We start from the raw sequence: 18,736 nt of genomic DNA on the forward strand, positions 1-18,736 counted from the left end.
GTTATTGACCTTCTGTAAAGAGAAAAAAAAACCCACATGTATATTCAATATTTTTACATTTCAATATTTTCCTTCATTTTTATCACTACCATATGCAACAAGGGAAGTTGTACAAAGGGCTAAAGTCTCATCTGAGACCAGGTGGTCTCATATGAAACACCCCAAGGAGGAAAAAAAGATGACAAAAAGAAAAAGACAAATAGGCGATGTGCAAAAAAAACAAAATGAGAAACATAAGCATAAAATGAGATCTGTGGCATATTATCAAAACTACCAGTGCTCATGGTTGCTTTTTGCTTGTCTGGACTATTGCTAAGTGACTGACTGATCATTTTTCCTGCTTTTCATTTTATGGTATTTCCAATTGCACGTTACCTTACATCATCTTCTCAGCCAGATTGGCTCATGTTCTTGACACATACATTAGGGACAGAAGCATATTCATATTTCAGTTCTTCAGCGAGTGTTTTACTTCTGCTCTTTCCCTCCATCCTTTCTACAAACAAAAGCTCTTCTTGCCTTTCCTGGATAGCACAACTTTGTGCTAAAATTAAGACCAATGACTCAGCCTCTTTCCTGCTTGCTTGCTTGTAGAAGTCAAATTTTCTAATCAATCTGTTTGCTTAGGACTGGTTTCAGGACACCTATTACCCTATCTAAACACTTTTATCTGAGCATCTATACGCAGCAATAGATCAGATCCATACTTGCCAACAGAATTTCAAAATCCTCATGCGAAAGAAATGCAAACTAGATATGTGACAATCATTCCTAAATGTTTCTGGAAAAAGCACAGATTTCCACAACTTCAGCATTTTTGTTAATTTGATTGGAAGGCCATGATAAATGTGAGCTATTTGCACTGTTAGGAGACAGTTACATGGAATATTACACCGATGATCACAATGAAATTGAATTTCCCAACAGTTAGCAGATAAAATATAAGCGAGAATGCTACAAAAAAGAAGAAAAAATCCATTGAAGAGAGATTTTTATGGTATCACTGTAACAGTGGTTGGCAAGCATTCACGTTTGAATGCCTTTGCTAAAAGGACAATCACTATAATGTTACCACACAGAGATGTATAAGGTACTTGCAATTACTTGCTTTTGCACATATAGGGGTTGTCTATGAAAAAGCATGCAGTATTTCATACTCCGTGATGCCTTCATTCTGGAAAACTGTGATGTTCCGTGTTCAACCCAGATGCTTGAGCTAAATACAACATCCCACCCCAGAATAATATATCTCGTATGGGGACTCGTTATGTTGACAGTTTAAAACTGCTAGTAAAATTAACGAATGATGCAGAGAATGGGCCGTAACCTAAACCATGTTCAGATGCTGCCTCCTACACCTCACTGTTGTCAGGACCGTTTTGTCTTTGTGAAAGAAAACGCTAGCTTGAGACATATTCATCCCAGCCTCCTCGGTGAATGTGTGGACTCCCCGGTACAGAGGGGATTGTGGGCAGAAGTGAGATGAGAGCACCTGCATCCTGCAGACTGCGTTCCGCCCTGGCAGCCGCCAGCTCCACGCTGAACGAACACCCATTATCACCAGAGTAGCTGGTCCGCTGGAGTCAGACAGGTGTAGCCCGACACTCTGTTATGCCTTTTGTAGTCCTAATTGCTAGTTTCTGGAAAGAACAAACAAGATACTTACAGTTAAATAAATATGTATGTAAATCCCTTTATAGCTTTAGATGACAAACTGAATAAAATTTTCTTCTACAGATTAGTAACATCCATAGACATGAGCTGGAATATTGTTTTTCAGCATAACTGTCATAGGAGTGAGTCTGTTATTTCTAACATCTCGATGAACTGGTTTCTTACACTGGCGTGAAACTAACTGTGCATTCACAACCCTTAATTTTCGTATCTGTCAAGGGAAAAATAAAGAAGACCTGATTTCAAATTTGCGAAGTGTTTTATTTTTACAAAGTGTCAGTTTATCAGACTATCTCAGATCACAACCCCATCTCAGTCCAAAGTTTTTCAGATTTGAGATAGTACTTCAGTTCTGAGAAAGCCCCTCAATATAGTCAGCCACCTCTTAATGAGGGTTACCCTCTGCAATGTGGGACATCAAGTACTTTGCCTTGCACAAAGGTTTTTCAGATCCTTAGGCAATGTGAAAAATTAAGCTTTTCCCCTTTAGGCTTTAGATTTTGGAAACACAGGAAAAATCTTTTCTGCTTAGCTTTAATTATATTTTTCCATCCTTCTCAAAAGGGCGTTCAAAGACTTTGTTTACAAATCACTGTATAATTAATGGATATGTTTAATAGTATAATAGCATGTTTATTTGTGTTCCCTTCTTAATATGAGCCCAGGACAAAGAAATCGGAGGTGGGTTTCTATGGCCTACTGAATAATAATGCCACTTATAGTTGTGGAAACAGAGACCCAAACCTTGCATTGAAAATAGTGAGTTATGCTTCCTGAAATAATGAAGAAAATTGTTAACGGAGTCTACTGCTGAGGTATTTTGCTTTCAAAGATAGGTATGTGAAATGCAACTGCAGTTGAAAGTAATCTGGCTTTTACTGTCAAGTAATTACTGCTCACCTAACCTCACCACTTCTAAGAAATAATGTTATCTCCTACAATTTTAATGGGATGATTTTGTTTGGATTTTTTTGCTCCTCCCTAGGTATTAAAGTTCTTATTGGTCTTGCTATCAACCTCTGTTATGATCTGCTAGCTATGTATATGTGCAAAAATTTACAAAGATGTTGGCAAGATGGATTGCTGCAAGGAATGGTTTTTCACATCTTAGGAACTTACACATATTTAATCCAACTTTGTATATGCATTTTTGGGTTTACTTCATAGCAGAAATTCCAGTGAGTAATTGTGAGATAATTATATTCTGCTTTGAAAGTGAACCATTTGGTACCTTAAACAGGACTCAATCTGACACAGTTTGCCATTTTTACTAGAAGCGAAGCAGCCATTGCAGTTCCAAATCCTAGAAATCTTGGGGTTTGTTCTTACCTTAATGACGTAAACAACTGTGGTTCAGAAATGGAGTCGCATGCATTTAAAATTAGGTCTGTTGACAAGGACTTGTAGGATTGTTTCTTTAAGTCCTTGATAGGTCTTCATAAAAATACAAAGGAGGAAGATCCTATGGGAAGGTGTATTTTTTCATACCAACGACAATTATACTTTCCCATTCACCTCACTCCACTTGGTAGCAGCTTTCTCGTGATTCCTTCCATCCTTGTGCAAAGAAGTTTATAGCCACTTATGACTAATGCCATCTACTTGTCTTTGGGTGCATATTGGTTATTCAGCATCTGCAAAAAACCTTAACTTCCTGTCTTGAAGTTGAATTCTTAATGATTCATTTATCTGACCGTTCTAGTGTTAGCTGTAATACACCTATTGACAAATCCCCAAGGAAGAAATGTACTATTCATCTTCTTACTTCCACCTTTATTTTCCCAGAGGCAATGGGTTCAAATCAAATCTTCCTTCTTCTCCCTTTACCTTTAATTTGAAATACTTTCAAGCTGACTATGACTGTACAGGGATCAGAATCAAGATACAGCAGCCATTTGCTGGATTCTAATTATTAACAATTTCCACAGCTGTCATACAGTACCTCAGTTTTAATTGGTTGTACTAATAAAAGGAGTATTTTTGTGCACTGAGACGCAGACTATTCTCGTGTAATTTAGGCAGCTTGCCGTAAGCAGCCTTACGGGTAAGTACTTAGGGACTGCTACTTACTACAAAAGGCTTCCCCTAAATTAAAACAGCGTATTTGAAATTAAAATAGTGCATATGTTGCATTAATAAAGTCATAAACCGTGTTCAGTCAAGCTGCTCTATGTCACTGGAGAAGTTTTAATCAATCAGATTGCGTTCTCTTTTTAATATTGTTCCATTTAGAATTGTTCAGAGACCTGTCCTGAAACAGAAGATCATTAATTATTTTTTTTTAAATTATTGAACATGAGTGGTCATGGCAGTTGCAGATTTTGCATTACTAATAAACCGAGAAACAGATCTCTCTTGGGTTTAACGTGTACTTCTATTTGACTATTTGATTCCTTAACAGAGATGGAATGAGGCAGCAGTGTGATAGCTTGAGACCCCTGTACATTAGTTATCAAATCAGGTCAAAAAAGACATCAAATATAGTAAATACTGTTTTAAAGATGTGGCCTAAATCTAGAAAAGGTGTTGCGTCAGTTGGCAAGTATTTTGACTTCCAATTTTTAAGTATCTATCTAGACACAAGCAACTGTGTAAATTCTGACCAAAATAACATATATATTACTGCCTCTGGAAGCTCTGAAAATAAATTATTTTGGCAATTTTTAACACATTGAGCAATACTACAGACTATTTTGAGCACCACTGGAATTTGAAATTAGATAAATTACTAGGTTTCTTTCAGAAATGAGCCTATCTCCCACTCTGTTGGCTGTATAAAAATGAGTATACCGATAGGAAGAAAAACTTCTTAATGGAACAAAATTCCATTTGAAATTTGTAACCTGATGAAACTGAAATGTGTTGTGTGAGTGACACATATATTTCAAGTTTTGGCCTGGCTGTTTTTTCCAAGTCCAAGCTTTAGCTTGTTGTAAATGGTCAAACCCAAAACACCTAAGGAAATAATGCAGAATTTAATATATATGACACAACGAATACAAATCTTGGTTTTAAGCCGGTCTCATGATTTGCAGAGCCTAAGGCAATATGAGTACTTGTGGTTTATCATAAGTATACTTTTTCTTAGTTAAACATTGTTAGTGTTTTTCTTTCTATAACCTCTACTGCCATAGGGAGAATTTGAGATGGGTGTTTACTTGAAAAATTCCCACTGACTTCAGTGGGCATTAGGAGGGTCTCTGAGAATGTATTTGCACAGCAGGACCCCAGAGAATACCAGAGCTAGGCCCAGAAGTGCACCATCACCTTATTCTCCTTTCCTCCCTCCCCTACGTCCTCATCTCCATGGGTAAGAAAGTGGGTGATCAGGCCAGAGGAAGCAGCATCACGCATCTGTGATTAGGGTGTCGGAGGATTGGGACCCCAGGCATGCCAGGATGCTCATCTGCTGGGCCGTCTAGACATAGCCTAAGTGCACTTGCTGCAGCACTCTGACAGCGGTACAGCAGAGACATTTTTCTCTCTTTAAAGAAATAGAAACAGTAAAACCTTGTAAATGCAACATCCATTTTACAAGGTTAAAAGAGAAGGCAGTAAAAGCAAGAGTCAAGGGGTTCAGTTCATCTCATTTTCTGTCAGTGTAACTTCAGGATAATCCAGACATCTTCTAAGAATAATGGTATGTGGAATATTTTTTTCAAGGACCAAAAAGGTTTTATACTTGTGTAGGGTTAATATACAATTCATAATTTTTTTTTTTGCATCTATGTGCATGAACATTATGTGTAGTGCTGCACCTGCATGTATGTCTCCCTGTGTACGCATGTATGTATGTGTGCATCTTGACCAGCTTTTATAATTATAGAGCTAAATACCGCTTATTAGAAAAAGCAATGTTTTCTGGTAGCACACAAATTGCTTAAAGCTGTGGGCAAAATCCATAATCAAAAAAAGCACATTTTTCTCCTGGCGATTTTATTTATTTATTGCTCCTATTGCATCTACAGATACTGAATTATTTGTTTCATTATCTCTTTGTACTTTCCAATATACAAAATCCTTACCTACAGAGAGGCTTCAATCGTATTTAAATTCTTTCTAAAAAGACTTGTAACATATTGGCTATTTTCTCATTTGTTGGAGAACAAGTATCACTGATGACATCTGAATTAAAATTACTCTTTTAGGCAAAACAGCGGGACAACTTTAATTTCATTAATATTTTGAAGCAAGTAGATCCAGAGGTGAGAACATTCATAGTGTGTAGTAAACAGAACATGAAAATATAAATCTAGAGTGTTCTGCACATACAATTCCTTTATCTAAGGATGAACACTGACACTATCGCTGTCTTACGGGTTTTCAAATGGAATAACAAGGCAGTTGTGACTCTGTCATTATCACAATGTTAGTAGCTATTTTCCAGTTTTCTGCCACAGCCATTTACATTCCTTTCCCTGTGCTTGTCTAGTATCAAATTAATAAATGCACAGCGATCATCATTAACAAGAAATCAGTACTTTATTTTCCAGTGAGTGATCGGGGAGTACCTCATTGTCTAAGTTTAAGGAATTGCTGCAGTGATTGCATTATGTACCAAAAATTAACAGGTAGTGTAACAGTCACATTCACCATCATGAGTGACTCGTGTATATATGTGTGTATGTATGTATGTATGTATGTGTGGGTAGCGAAGACACTCATATGTTTTTCAGATCCTTAAGAATAAAAAGTGTTGCAAAATGCTAGACATTTGTCAGTAATTCCCACATAGAAATCAATGACCTAGGACAGTGAATTACAGGAATATTTATAGTATGTAGTATATAGGCTTATGAACCTGGCTGGAAGATAACCAGCACTGACCCATTCTGAAAGGTGAAGAGTACTCCTGCCTTTCACAAGTGTTTCCAAAGCAGAGCTGGCTAGGCTTTTGCTTTGCTTTACATTGTTTTCATTAGATTTTTAGGAAAAAATATTGGGAGTCGGGAGATAGCAGCGGTGCTTCCAGCTCTTCATGGTTTGCCACCAAATGGAGATATTTATAAAATAATTTTTTCTAGAAGAAAATAGATATTCACATATTTTTTTTTCCCCTAATTGTTTTCCTTTTGTGTTCTCTTTTCCCGATATCTACTGACAAGAGTATAGCACAGCTTGTTGGTAGAAGGAGAACTTGAGCAGTGATATTTTACTGTTCTAGCTGCAAACTCCATAGTCTGATCTAGGTCACTGATGCACAGGGCTTTCTGGTTTCATTTTTTCCTCTGCTCATGGGAGAGACATAAAGAGATTAAAGGGATAATGGGTCTGATCCAAAGCCCTCTGTGGGTAATAGCAGAGCTGACAACAATTCGGTTTCGCAGCAACTTCTGAGATTTGGGGATTTGTTTTCATTCCACTTCGGAACAAGTGGACATTTTTGCTAATTGAAATTCTTTTGAAACATTCGTGTTGACTACAAAATGTGATCTTTCTGAAACAGGAAAAAAGTCTGTTGCTTGGTAATCAGAGAAATGTTAATGAGAGGTGAGGGTTTCACGTTAATCCCCTCTTCCTTATAACATGGGGCCAGGTTTTTCATCGCGAAACTGAATAGATCAGTATATTAATACCTCCCCCATCCAGACCATCAGGCAATTATGTATAAGCAGAAAATAATCTCCATTGACTCTAGTGGTCTTTGAATCAAAATCATAGAAACAAATATAAGCATTCCTCTTAATATCTAGCGTGTAAAAAAAAAAAAAAATGCAGAAATTTCTACATTCTAATCCACATATAGTAATGGAACAGTTTCTTTTCTTTACTCAGTCTTAAGTGCTATTACACTAAAACCACACGGAGTATTGTTTCTTTTAGTACTACTTGTACTATAGGGAACTCTATAATAAACCTAAATGACTTTTCTGTAAAATTTCTAATTGATAAAAAAGACTTTCATAGCATTGAATCAGAGGAACAGTAGCAATTGTGATTTTTGGGGTGTTTCAATACTTTTTCTTTGATGGACTTGGTGGGATTGATTTATGAACTACAGAGTAATAATGTTGAGTGATAATCCAAAATGAATGTCCAGTTTGTAATCTGAAAGAATTAATTCTCATCTAAGACACAACTATATGGAACTATATCAATGTCATGCATGATAAGCAGATATTGCTTTCAAATGCTGCTTTATAAATATAAATATGTTCTTAGGAAACACTTAAGAAACTTGTAATTGTAAGTTTCAAAAAATTGAGTATTTTCATCTCCATTTTTTTTTTTTGACTTTGCTAATTCTTAAATTAGAGAAGTCTCAATGCTGAGATTATGCAACAAAGTGTATTCCTCTCAGATGCTGGGGGATGCCCACCATAGCCTGCAGGCAGGATTGCCATCACTGGTAAAGAGTGTGCCCGTAAGAGCACATAAGTCTAACATATTTTCTTTTTACCTTTTTTAAAACTACATTTTTTTATCGGAACTCCACATATTCTCAACATTTCCAACTTGATTTGTTTCATGTAGCATTTCAGTTTTTTGAAAGATATTTGTGCATGGATTTAAAATACGTAGATTACATAAATTAACTCTGGTGGTATGATTGTTAAAACACTTAAAAAATCTTTTCTTCGCATCTCTAATATGCTTTATGCTGTCTACTTTCTTTTAAGTAATGGTTTTATATACTATTTACGTGTGAATTAAAGATACTTGGTGAGAACAACACTAAAAATTTGGCATTTAGTACTTCAGAGTTCTTCTACAACTATAATATTTTGCTGTATTCAGAACATTAGAGCCCTGATTGCTGATTTTCAAGGACTCGTACTGAGTATGTGCATGCATGCACACAGCTCCCCATGACCCTCACCACATGCCATTAAAAAATATTACCATTATTATTCCCAGTTCTGTGCAGAGTTCTCTATTGTACTGTTGCTCTTTTCTTCTTGGAGTCTCAGATATAGCTGGGTAGAGCTGGTGTAAATAAATGTTCACGTTTCCACACTCTGAATGAGCAACAGCAGACAGGAGAGATTCAGTGGCTACGATATCAAAAGGAATCAGACTGAAGACAGCATTGGAGCTCTTACTATTTGAGCAGTATGCAGCTTAGTGAAGCCTGTAACGTGGGAATAATTCAGGGCTGAAAGATCTCAGGGCGTTTTGAGACTTTAAGCCCCATTATCGAAGAGCTAGAGATATTAAGGATGCCTGGGGGAACTCAGTTTCATGAAAGATCTTGGATTATCGCCCAGACTAGAATATCAAATTCAGGAGGGTTGATGGGAAAAAATCTTAGTTTGCCAGACAGACGTAAGAGTTTTTCTAAGATCCTTTTCAGCTCCTAATGTCAGTCTTTGGAGTTTCTCTACAGGATCTTCGTGTCTGGGTTGTAGTTTTAATAGAGTACTTAATCACAAGAGACTGTGGAGTATCTCCTAAGTGATTCTTCTCTGTGATCTGGGACCAAAGGAAGCCACAAGCAAAAACCGTAATTTGGACAAGAGAACCATAAAATCCAGACAGAACCTTTTGCCTGACATACCAGGAAGAATACAAACAATACATTACAATGGGGCAGTTCCTTGAACCCCTCTCTTTTTATCAGAAAGAAGCCTTATAATGAGAATCGCCGTATTTCAGCTTTGACATTTTTTTCCTCAGTATTTCAGTTTGTCAGAATTTGTCTCTTTGCCCATGAAATGGCTTCAGGTTAATCGTCTTTTCTCTCTGTAGAGAGGGAGCCAGCATGCTAATGTATAACCTCTAGGAAGTAGCCAGCACAGGTGTTGAAAGTAAATGATTTATCTATTGGCAGCTGTACATCAACTTCTGTACGGGAGCTGCTGCAAGTGATTGCTCCAGCCTTCAGCTTGACACAAGGGCGAGGAGAAGCTTCGATATACATCAGGACCCATCGATACTCGCTTGGATTCAGATGCCGATCAGTCAAAACAGCTTGCACGAGTGGTACATAGGCTCGTACATAGACTTGCGGTTATAAATAGAATTAGTCTGATTTTATTATTATTTTTTTTTTGGCAGATCGCTTCCGTTGCAGAAGAGACAATTTATCAAAAGCATTTTGGTGGGGAGCTGCAGTGGCACCAAGTGAGCTTGGCAGAATTGTGTTTTGAAGTAAGCATCAATATAAACTGATATTATCAGAAGAGAAAATACATATTTTCTCTGGTTTGGAATTACTTCTAATTTTACTATACTGAATAAAAGAAAAAATATTATAAAGGTTTTGACTGATGTGAAAGGAGCTTTTCTGAATTTTTTATTTCTCTGGAAGATTTTGAGACATTTTATCAACAGCACAGCATTTCCTACCAAATAAAAATGAACTTTCTCCCCATTTCTGGTCTAACTGATAAATTTCACAATGATTTAATTTCTAAAATGCATGTATAGCATATGTTTTAAACTCTGCTACCTTTTTATCAAACTATATGTAAATTCCGCGGTTTTATGTGTTTTTTTTTTTTTAAGAGCTATTAATCAACAATGGAAAACAAACGTTAACTCAGCCTCAAATGTTAACTCAATATTTTCTTTTTACAATGAAGCAAAGTACAGAGCTAACATTTCTTTAAAGCCTTCATAATAGCATTGGCATAAAATCTAACTCATTGGTTGGTGCCATGTGGAAGAAAAGCCAGGAATCCCTATTCATTTCATAGCCGTGTAACCCTGCCCAGGATGGGTATTGCTAAGGATTCCGTAAGTTTGTGATAGACCTGTGACCCATTTATACTTAGTCTCCCTCTAACATCTGCAGTGAAAAATAAGATTGCTTTGAGATGCATGTCTACGTTCTCTTTCCTTTCTTTTTAAAGCTGAGGCCAATGTGGAAGGCTAATTAACCTATAAAAACTACGGTGTCCAACTATTGCATACTGACAAGTGGTTTGTTTTCATCATGAACAAGCTGCAATTAATATTTCAGTACATATTAAATTATGGCTATTTTAATCACATCTGCAGGTAATATCAGATTGTTTTTGAGAGGTATTACTAAGGGAGAAATAGAATCAGAATATACTTAAGAGAAAATTTACTCTTCTGAAAGCAATACATAATTTAATTTGGTGTATTTAAATAGTACTTAATTTTTTTTCTCAGCCAACCTTTCATTATGATAACACAAAGTCTACTAAAATAATTAAATATGTTAAGAAGAGAAGAAAGGAATTATTTTTCCACAAATATTTGTACCAAAAGAAAGAAAAGTGTCATTATGAGCTAATGAATATCTAGTAGGCACAAACCAGGAAAACTTGCAAAAGTCAGGCGGAACCTGATCACCTGAACTCAACTTCCAAGTCACCTATGGCAGAAAATAGGATACCTGATGTTTCTAGAGAAAATAGAATATTAAATGCAGTATCAAGATTTTAAGGTTATAACTCTGCAATACTTTTATTATTTTTCCCCCACAGAAATAATTATTAAGGAAATGCTAAAATGATTGGTTAAATTTATACACAAGACATTAATTTTGTTTCTTCCCTGCTTGTAAGCGTGGCTAAAGCTTTCCCACAGATGCCTGGGTCAGCGGATTTCCCTCCAGGAAGAGCTAAAATGATGCAGATGTCATTCTTAGTTTCAGCAGATCTCAACTTTAACTTGAAAAAAAACCACCAGGTTTATTCCACCCTTCATTTTACTTCTGCAGAAAGATTATTTCAGAAATATAGAATATTTATGGAGAGGTAATACTTGGAAGACAGATTATTACTGTGAAAGACAAGTAGAGGTGGCTAGTCCAAATTTATTCCTAGGTTTCATTGATGCTGATTGCATCTCAGAAGGAACGCTTCAAAGGTACCATGTCAAAATGTTTTTCCGTGTATAAAAATGAGAAACATTTTGTGTGTATGTTTCCTATACTAATAAAATAATACCCATTTCGTGAGTTCTGAATCACATGCTGTGGGTGTTTTTTTTACATCTGTGAGGAAAACAGTGCTGGAATTGCGTGAGGCCTTGCTTTGCCCTGGAATCAACAGCTCGTGAGAAACACTGCATCAGAGCTTCAGCTTGGTACCTTCATGTTTTTGTAATGAGCAATAATCTGGTACTTGCACATGCAGCACAGAAAACCTTTGCAGTAGGAACGTCCTGGAGTAGGTTTACTTCAGAAAAGTGGCAGGCTGTTTCACCGCAGTTACAGGTGAAGTGTATTTTTCTATTTTGCATCAACTGCGAGGGCCCCCAGGGCACTTCCAGTCCTTACTGTCCCCACCCAGCCTCCCCTGGCCTCCCACACCTGCTCATGGGACCAGGACTACATTTCAGCTCCACTCGGGGACATCAGTCCCTGCTGAAGGACACAGGAACATGTTGTAGGTTTGTCTGTCTGCAGTTCTCTCGTAACCATGCCTGTGCCTGGCCATGGACCTTGCTGAATTGGACCCTGATCCGTGGGCTGTCTTCCCAGCTTGACCTTGGACCTTACTTTGTCGCTATACCAGCCCGGGCCCCAAGGAGCCATTGGAGAATCCTGACACCTCCCAGGAAGGTGCATGACCTACAGATCCCTCAGCAGCAACCTGCTCAGAAAAGCTGTTCTGGAGCAGCACACCGAGGCAGAGGAGCCCCCAGGTGTGCTCCTTACAAGGTATGGATAAAGAAACCATAGGAAGCTGTGCTAGTTATGTCATCTGTATCAGACTGCAGGAGAGCAGTAGCAGCCAACGTTAGGTTTTGTGGGACACCACCAAAAGACTAGTTTAGTAGGTGACACCGTGTTTGTTGTGACTAAAAGCAGTCTGTTTAAAAAAGAAAACCAAAACCCAACAAACCCGTGTGTTTTTAATTGCATTACTGCTATTTTCCTTCCTCTCTGTTTTGGTCCCTGGCCAAGCCATGGAAAAACACCCAGGTGGCAAACAATGTCCTTTCTGACAGGCAGATAACCAAGATGGCCAAAAGGAGAGGACAGGCTGTGCTGAAAAGAAAGGGCTGGGCAACATTAGGTGGGGGCTGAGCAAAGACCAGAGTCACAGAGCTCTAGGGAACTGGACTACTGGGAGCAGTGTGAGTACAAACCATGTTCATGTTCAGCAGATGGCACCAACGTGTGGAGGGAGAAGCACATAGTGGCGTTAGGAATTGTTTCACAGTTGTGAGCTGTTAATCCACGGCTAGTAGAGGTGGGGGGAAAAAAACCCAAAACTTAAGACTGCCTACATGATGGAAGAGCAATGCTGATTGTTCAGTAGCTAAGGATCTGGAATACTTGACTCATTAATGCAGAAATACAGTGGGTCATACCCTTCTGAGATGGAGTCAATTTCTTCAAGAAACATCAGCAAATGATGCAGCTCCCACAGCCCAGGCGGCTTTCCCTAAGCTTAGACGTAGGTCGCACATGCAAATCACATGCATCATGTCAGAAAACTACTTAGATTTTACAAGATATTCAAACTAGGTTAGGTTCTTTCTTTTTCATGTGCACTGAGCACCAGACACAGTGTTCAGCCCACATACACTTATGTTCCTCACACCGAGACACCTACATCCCCTTCTCCAGAGCGAAGCAGCCATTCTTTGCATTTACAGCAAACTCTGAATTCATTCACAGAACATCACGTTGCTGCTGTGGAACTGAGGAAGGAAAGCTGAGCTAAAGCAGCTGCCCTTTCTATTGAAGGTTCAGAGAGATCCTGTGGTAGCTCCAGGCAGGAAGACTTGCCTCATTCATCCATAGGCAGAACCACCTCCCCACTTCTTTAGCAGCCACAGAAGCATCTCCTTTTTATCCCCTCTCCCGACGGGAGCTGTGAGTGTGAAAAAAATACTGAGCCATCTGAAAGCATTTGGTGATTAAATAGCCATTGGTCTCTTCATCCTCCCACAGGCAGACACCTGGGCCAGCCTGAAGGTGCTGGGCAGACCACGTCCTAATACCCATCTGTCAGGGATTATCTGTAACAGGCGTAATTTTGTACCTAAACCGTAATCTCTCTTTGCAGAGTGGTTTCAACTGTGGGGCAAAACTTTGACTTTTATTCCATCCACAAAAATTGTCTCAAGTATATACCAGTGATCTTTAATGTCAGGAACATAGCAATCATTTTTTAAATTATGGCTGTATCCACATATATTTCAAAATGCTTTAATGAATTAAATTATTTGCAGATTACATCCCATATTGGAATTCCACTGTCTCATCTTTTAACTATCACTTCAAAAATTGTGAAGCTAACAGAAATAAATTCTTTCAAATCCTTAGTAATCTTTTATCTTTTTAGTTTTCTTACAGAGACTTATAAATGCTACAGTGTAAATTAGCTATTTTTAAATTGTACTTGTCTTTTATCAGCTATTTGTCTTCCAAAGGAAAAAAAAAACCAGTTTTGAACTTTGCAATGTGTAAAATTGTTTTTTAAATGCAAAGAGGGCAATTTTATCTTCTTTTGGTGAAGAAATCGGATAATTGTGATAATGCAAAGAGAAGTCTTTTATTGAGGATAATACAGAAAAAAGTAATTGACAATTTTCTTAGATCTTACCATTTATAGGCTATGATTTGTTACTTGCCCTTTCTAATTGTTGATAATTGATTTTAATAAATTAATTACTAAGGCAGATAACACAGATAATTTCCCTGAAACTACTTTAAATCCTTTGTTATAATTTTATCCAAATTCTCTTATAGGTTAAAAATACCCATTAATGAGATGCAAGCCAATTATAGACTGGCATAAATAATAACAGTATTGAACATGATGTACAGGCTGAATGTAAAATTTGGGATTAAGGAACAAATTTAAGACTATGAACTTCACAGTTTGGCTTCTTTGAGGTTCTCTGGTGTTTGGTTTCAATGTTATGGGTTTAAATTCTCCAAGCTTTGGGATTATTTGAAAAGCTCTGAATTTCAAAGTAAAATACCCATAGAATTTATATAATTGCCAATCATAGAATCATAGAACAGTTTAGGTTGGAAGGGACCTTTAAAGGTCATCTAGTCCAACCCCCCTGGAATGATCAGGGATATCTTCAACTGGATCAGGTTGCTCAGAGCCCAGTCCAACCTGACCTTGAACGTTTCCAGGGATGGGGCATCTGCCACCTCTCTGTGCAACCTGTGCCAGTGTTCCACTACCCAAATAATATCCTGTTTACATGTGAAAAGAGGGATTTTAATGTATAAGCATATTAGATTCCAGTCTGAACAAACCCCCATGCCGCTCTCTTTGGGTCTATGTGAGTGTGAGTTTTAAATGGATCGTCAAGAGCTCTTGAGAAAAAAATCATGGCAGCAAGGAATATTATGGAATATAGCTGCAGCTTTTTTTGGCCACCCACAGACTGTAAGAGGCTATTTTGGTCTCCATCATTTCCCCAGTCAGATTTTCAGATTACAAGCCATGGTGACAAATGACACACTATTTTATGTAAGTGTGCCAGATACTGGTAAATCAAATATTTTCTTGAAGCATAGTTTAGACTAGTTGTGGGAAAATAAGAGGGAATATGTTCCTAGAGTTTTCTGGTCTTGGTTGCGTGGATTAGTACCAGTCTGTGAAGGGAAATTAAAAATAATACCAAGTCATCAGAAACTGGGAATGTGCTCTGCATTTGTAATTCAATATAGGGAGTACGAAGGTGCTTATAGACGACCTTGTGACCTACTTATCATAAAGCACGTGACACTTGTCCTTGAGGGAGTTACATGTGATATTCTGATTGCTGTTTTTTCCAGCAGTGGATATTGAAAATAGATTAATTCTGTTCTCATAGAGTCAATGAAAAACCCATCAGTGCTATACGTTTCACTCCAATTTCTTTAATATTCTTCTTTCAGACTGATAATATCTTTTTATTAAGTGTTTTTACGTGACTAAATAAGACCTGATACTTTGTAAGAACTAAAAAGACATCTAGAGATCTATTAAAGGCACTTCGTCATTGAAAAAAAGAGTGCTTGTAAATGAACATCGACCATGCTTGGTTTCAGGTACAGATTTTCATATTCAAAATAGGAACATACCTTGCCTTCACTTGCAGACTGAGGTGTGTGCTTCATATTGCTGATGACTCAAAATTGATAAAGAGCAAGGTTCTGTCAAGGCAAAAATAGGTAACAGCGAAGAGCCACGATGTGTTCCCAGAGATGCTAGGACCTGCTACATGAATGTAAAACCCACTGTTGCAGTCATCTTGGGTAAAAAGGCTTCCCCTTCTGCTCCCCAAAGCATCTGTAACATTTGCCTTATATATTCATCCTAATTGTCCACTACTGCAGGTAGTCTCTTTCCCCATGCACTTCTTCAAAGCCTTAGTTCTCAGCTCTTCATTTCCCAGCGCTGTCACAGTGAGGTTTATGTGTGACAGACGTACGCACCAGTGTTTGGCTGCCAAATGTCAGAATCGCTGCCCACAATCAAAGTGAACTATACTTTAAGTAGAAAAAAGAGATTGGGTGCTGTAGTAATTTTGCTAAGGGGAAAGAAGACAAACGACCTCTTGCAGATAGATATTTTTACAAAGGATGTCACTCGCTTTCTTGTTGGGTGACTTTCTTCCTTTCATTCACATCTTTTTTAAACAATGCCATTTTATCTTCACGCTTAGCCTCTATTTCTTCCATTTTTAACGCTGTTCCTCTGCTGGCACTCCATCCTTGTTGGTGACTTGCATGCTACCAGTCTGATGAAGCTGCAGAACTTACAACAGAGGCTAACCTACCACCCACTAATGCAGTGAAATTTCTTAGTTAGCATCGCCCATACTACACAAAACCAATTCTGGGTCACCCACTCTGACTTTAAATGTTGATTCATGTTCTTGGCTACATCCTAAGCTCACCTGAAATCTGATTTCTGTATATATAAGAATCTTGTGTTTGTGCCGCCCAAAGCAAAAATACAACTCAAAATTAACCTTTTAATCATACGTAAAACTGGCAGTCACAATTATTTCATACAATCATGTAGCATCAATTTGATAATGATTAAAAATATCACACACAGTTTTCACCTGGTTTGGTAGAGTTCATCTTCAGCATGTTCTTACTGTTAATGAAACTTGTAACTAACACTTATGTATTCTAATAAATGTAGGAATAGTTTGAAAGATCCTGCAGTGAAAATTTTAACAACTTCGTCTTGTGAAAATCAAACTTGCTTGCTTGCTTAAACGATCCTACTCTTCATCGTCACATAAAGAAAAAAGAGAGAGGTCTTCATGAAAGATGATGGATTTTCCTACAGGTGGGGGACCATGGCATGTACCATTAATCTATACCCAGGTTTGGGAGTGGTATTTGAAGGTGGCTTCAATACTGAAAACAGAGGAGGTTGTCTCTGTTGGAATTTGAGTGAGGGCCTGGCTTTAAACAGGGTAGTTAAAAGATCACAAAACATTATTTGTTTCCACTTTGTTTAAAAACTGTGCTTTCAAGGGCTGAGTTCAGAATTTCTCATCAGGGCATGAGCAAGGAGGGTTACAGTTCTGCTTTACTTGTGCGTTTGACTTTGAATAGTTTTTGGTTCATTAGATTTCACTTATTTCAATTCTCAGACATGTATTTTAATCATCCTAGTCCTAATATATGTATAGTTGTAATCATTTATTTTTTCAACCTTGTCAGGAGAACTGTCAGTTCAAACCATTCAATCTTTCAGTAGAACCACAATAGGGCAGATAATGTGGCTGGCTTGTAGCTATCAAGAACTCTGTTAACATCAATCAGCATTAAGAAACAGGGAAAAATAAGGATCTGTATCTCTAGATGAGAACTGAAGTACAAATCTGTTCAATTAGGCATGAAACCTATCACTGCATCTTCTCATGCATTTATCAATTCAGCACTTAACGATACTGTTCAGAGCAACTCTATTATCTTTGCATTTAGCTTGCATGAAGCCATCTTTTTAAATCCTTTTCCCCCTTTAATGGCTCACTGCACATTATTGAAGTTAGTATTTATAAAAGGAATTCATAAGGAACAAAAACATTTTTGGTTGCACCAGCGTGGTGGAAGAAGACCCCTTAACTGTAAGACGTGTATGAATATTACTTTTCATTCCAAGAAGCCTAAACGAGTTGACCATCCTCCCTGATACCCTCACCTTGACTGCAGAATGACACTTCCAAGCGCTAAAACGGGTCCCAGAGGATGCTCCCCCCATCCCCAGCCTAGCAAACGCACCCCGACGGGCCACCTCTGCCCCAAACCTCGCTGGATGGAGCAGAGGCTCCGTTGCCCGGCTGCGGCAAGCCGCGGGATGTCCCTGCCCGCGTCCCCAGCTCCCCGCAGCGGCGGCAGGTGGCGGTGAGGCCGCTCCGCGCCCGCCGGGGCCGGTCCGGGCTGCGGGACCCGCCGCGGAAAGTCCGGGGCGGGGGTCGCTGCTCCCCGCCCCAGCGCAAGGGAGCGCGTTGCGGAGGGGCGGCTCCGTGGGCGGCTCCCCCCGGGCTCCCTCTTTCTCCTTTTTCGCTCCTGCCTTGATTCTCTTCCTCCCCCGCAGCCTTCGGGGAGGCGGGTGGGTGCCTGGCGGCCCCCGTCCGCGGGGGAGATCCGGCTCCCCCACGGCGTCCTGGGCGTAGGGGATGTGTGAGCCTGCATATGTGTTTATATATATATACACACACACATATATGTGTGTGCCCGTGTACATCGCGCTCATCTGCCGCGCTATACCGTATCGTTTCAGCGCTGCCCGACGGGGACGGCGATGCCTGCGGGGCGATCTCCGTCGGGGCGCCGTTAGAGATGCGGAGGAGGAGGAGGGACAGGACCACGCAGGGGCTTTAGGGAAGCACAGAAGGACACCCCCGCCCTTTAGCCCCCCTCCTTGGCCCAGGTAGCCCGTGAGAGCGGGACTCGCTGTGCTCCGGTGCGGGGCAGGGTCTGCAGAGCTGCGGTCCGGGTGTGGGGCTGGGAGATGGGGGGAGAAGGTCGCGCCAAGCCGGGCTGGCAAAGTGATAAACCCCGCACCACATTTCTTCCAAGCGCGGGGGTCGATGTGCGTTCTCTCAGGCGAGGCGGTCAGCCTAGACCCGCTCACGCAGCCGGGCAAGTTCAGCGCAAACGGAGGCTCACCGAGGCGGGAGCGGTGGGGAGGGGGGGCGGACAACTTTCCCGCCTGGC

The 18,736-nt window shown here is 39.4% G+C and overlaps 1 protein-coding gene across 1 annotated transcript in view; it reads left to right on the top strand.

Annotated features, from left to right (window-relative positions):
• Positions 1–18,184: 18,184 nt before the first annotated feature.
• The window catches only part of SNTG1 (syntrophin gamma 1), a 352,251-nt gene continuing 351,699 nt past the window's right edge, over positions 18,185–18,736 (top strand). Inside the window, exon 1 of the mRNA XM_074577005.1 lies at positions 18,185–18,449. The gene's annotated coding sequence lies outside the window, so the exon portion shown is untranslated. The remainder of the gene's footprint in view (positions 18,450–18,736) is intronic.

This window comes from Larus michahellis, chromosome 2 (assembly GCF_964199755.1).
Source record: "Larus michahellis chromosome 2, bLarMic1.1, whole genome shotgun sequence".
NCBI lineage: Eukaryota > Metazoa > Chordata > Aves > Charadriiformes > Laridae > Larus > Larus michahellis.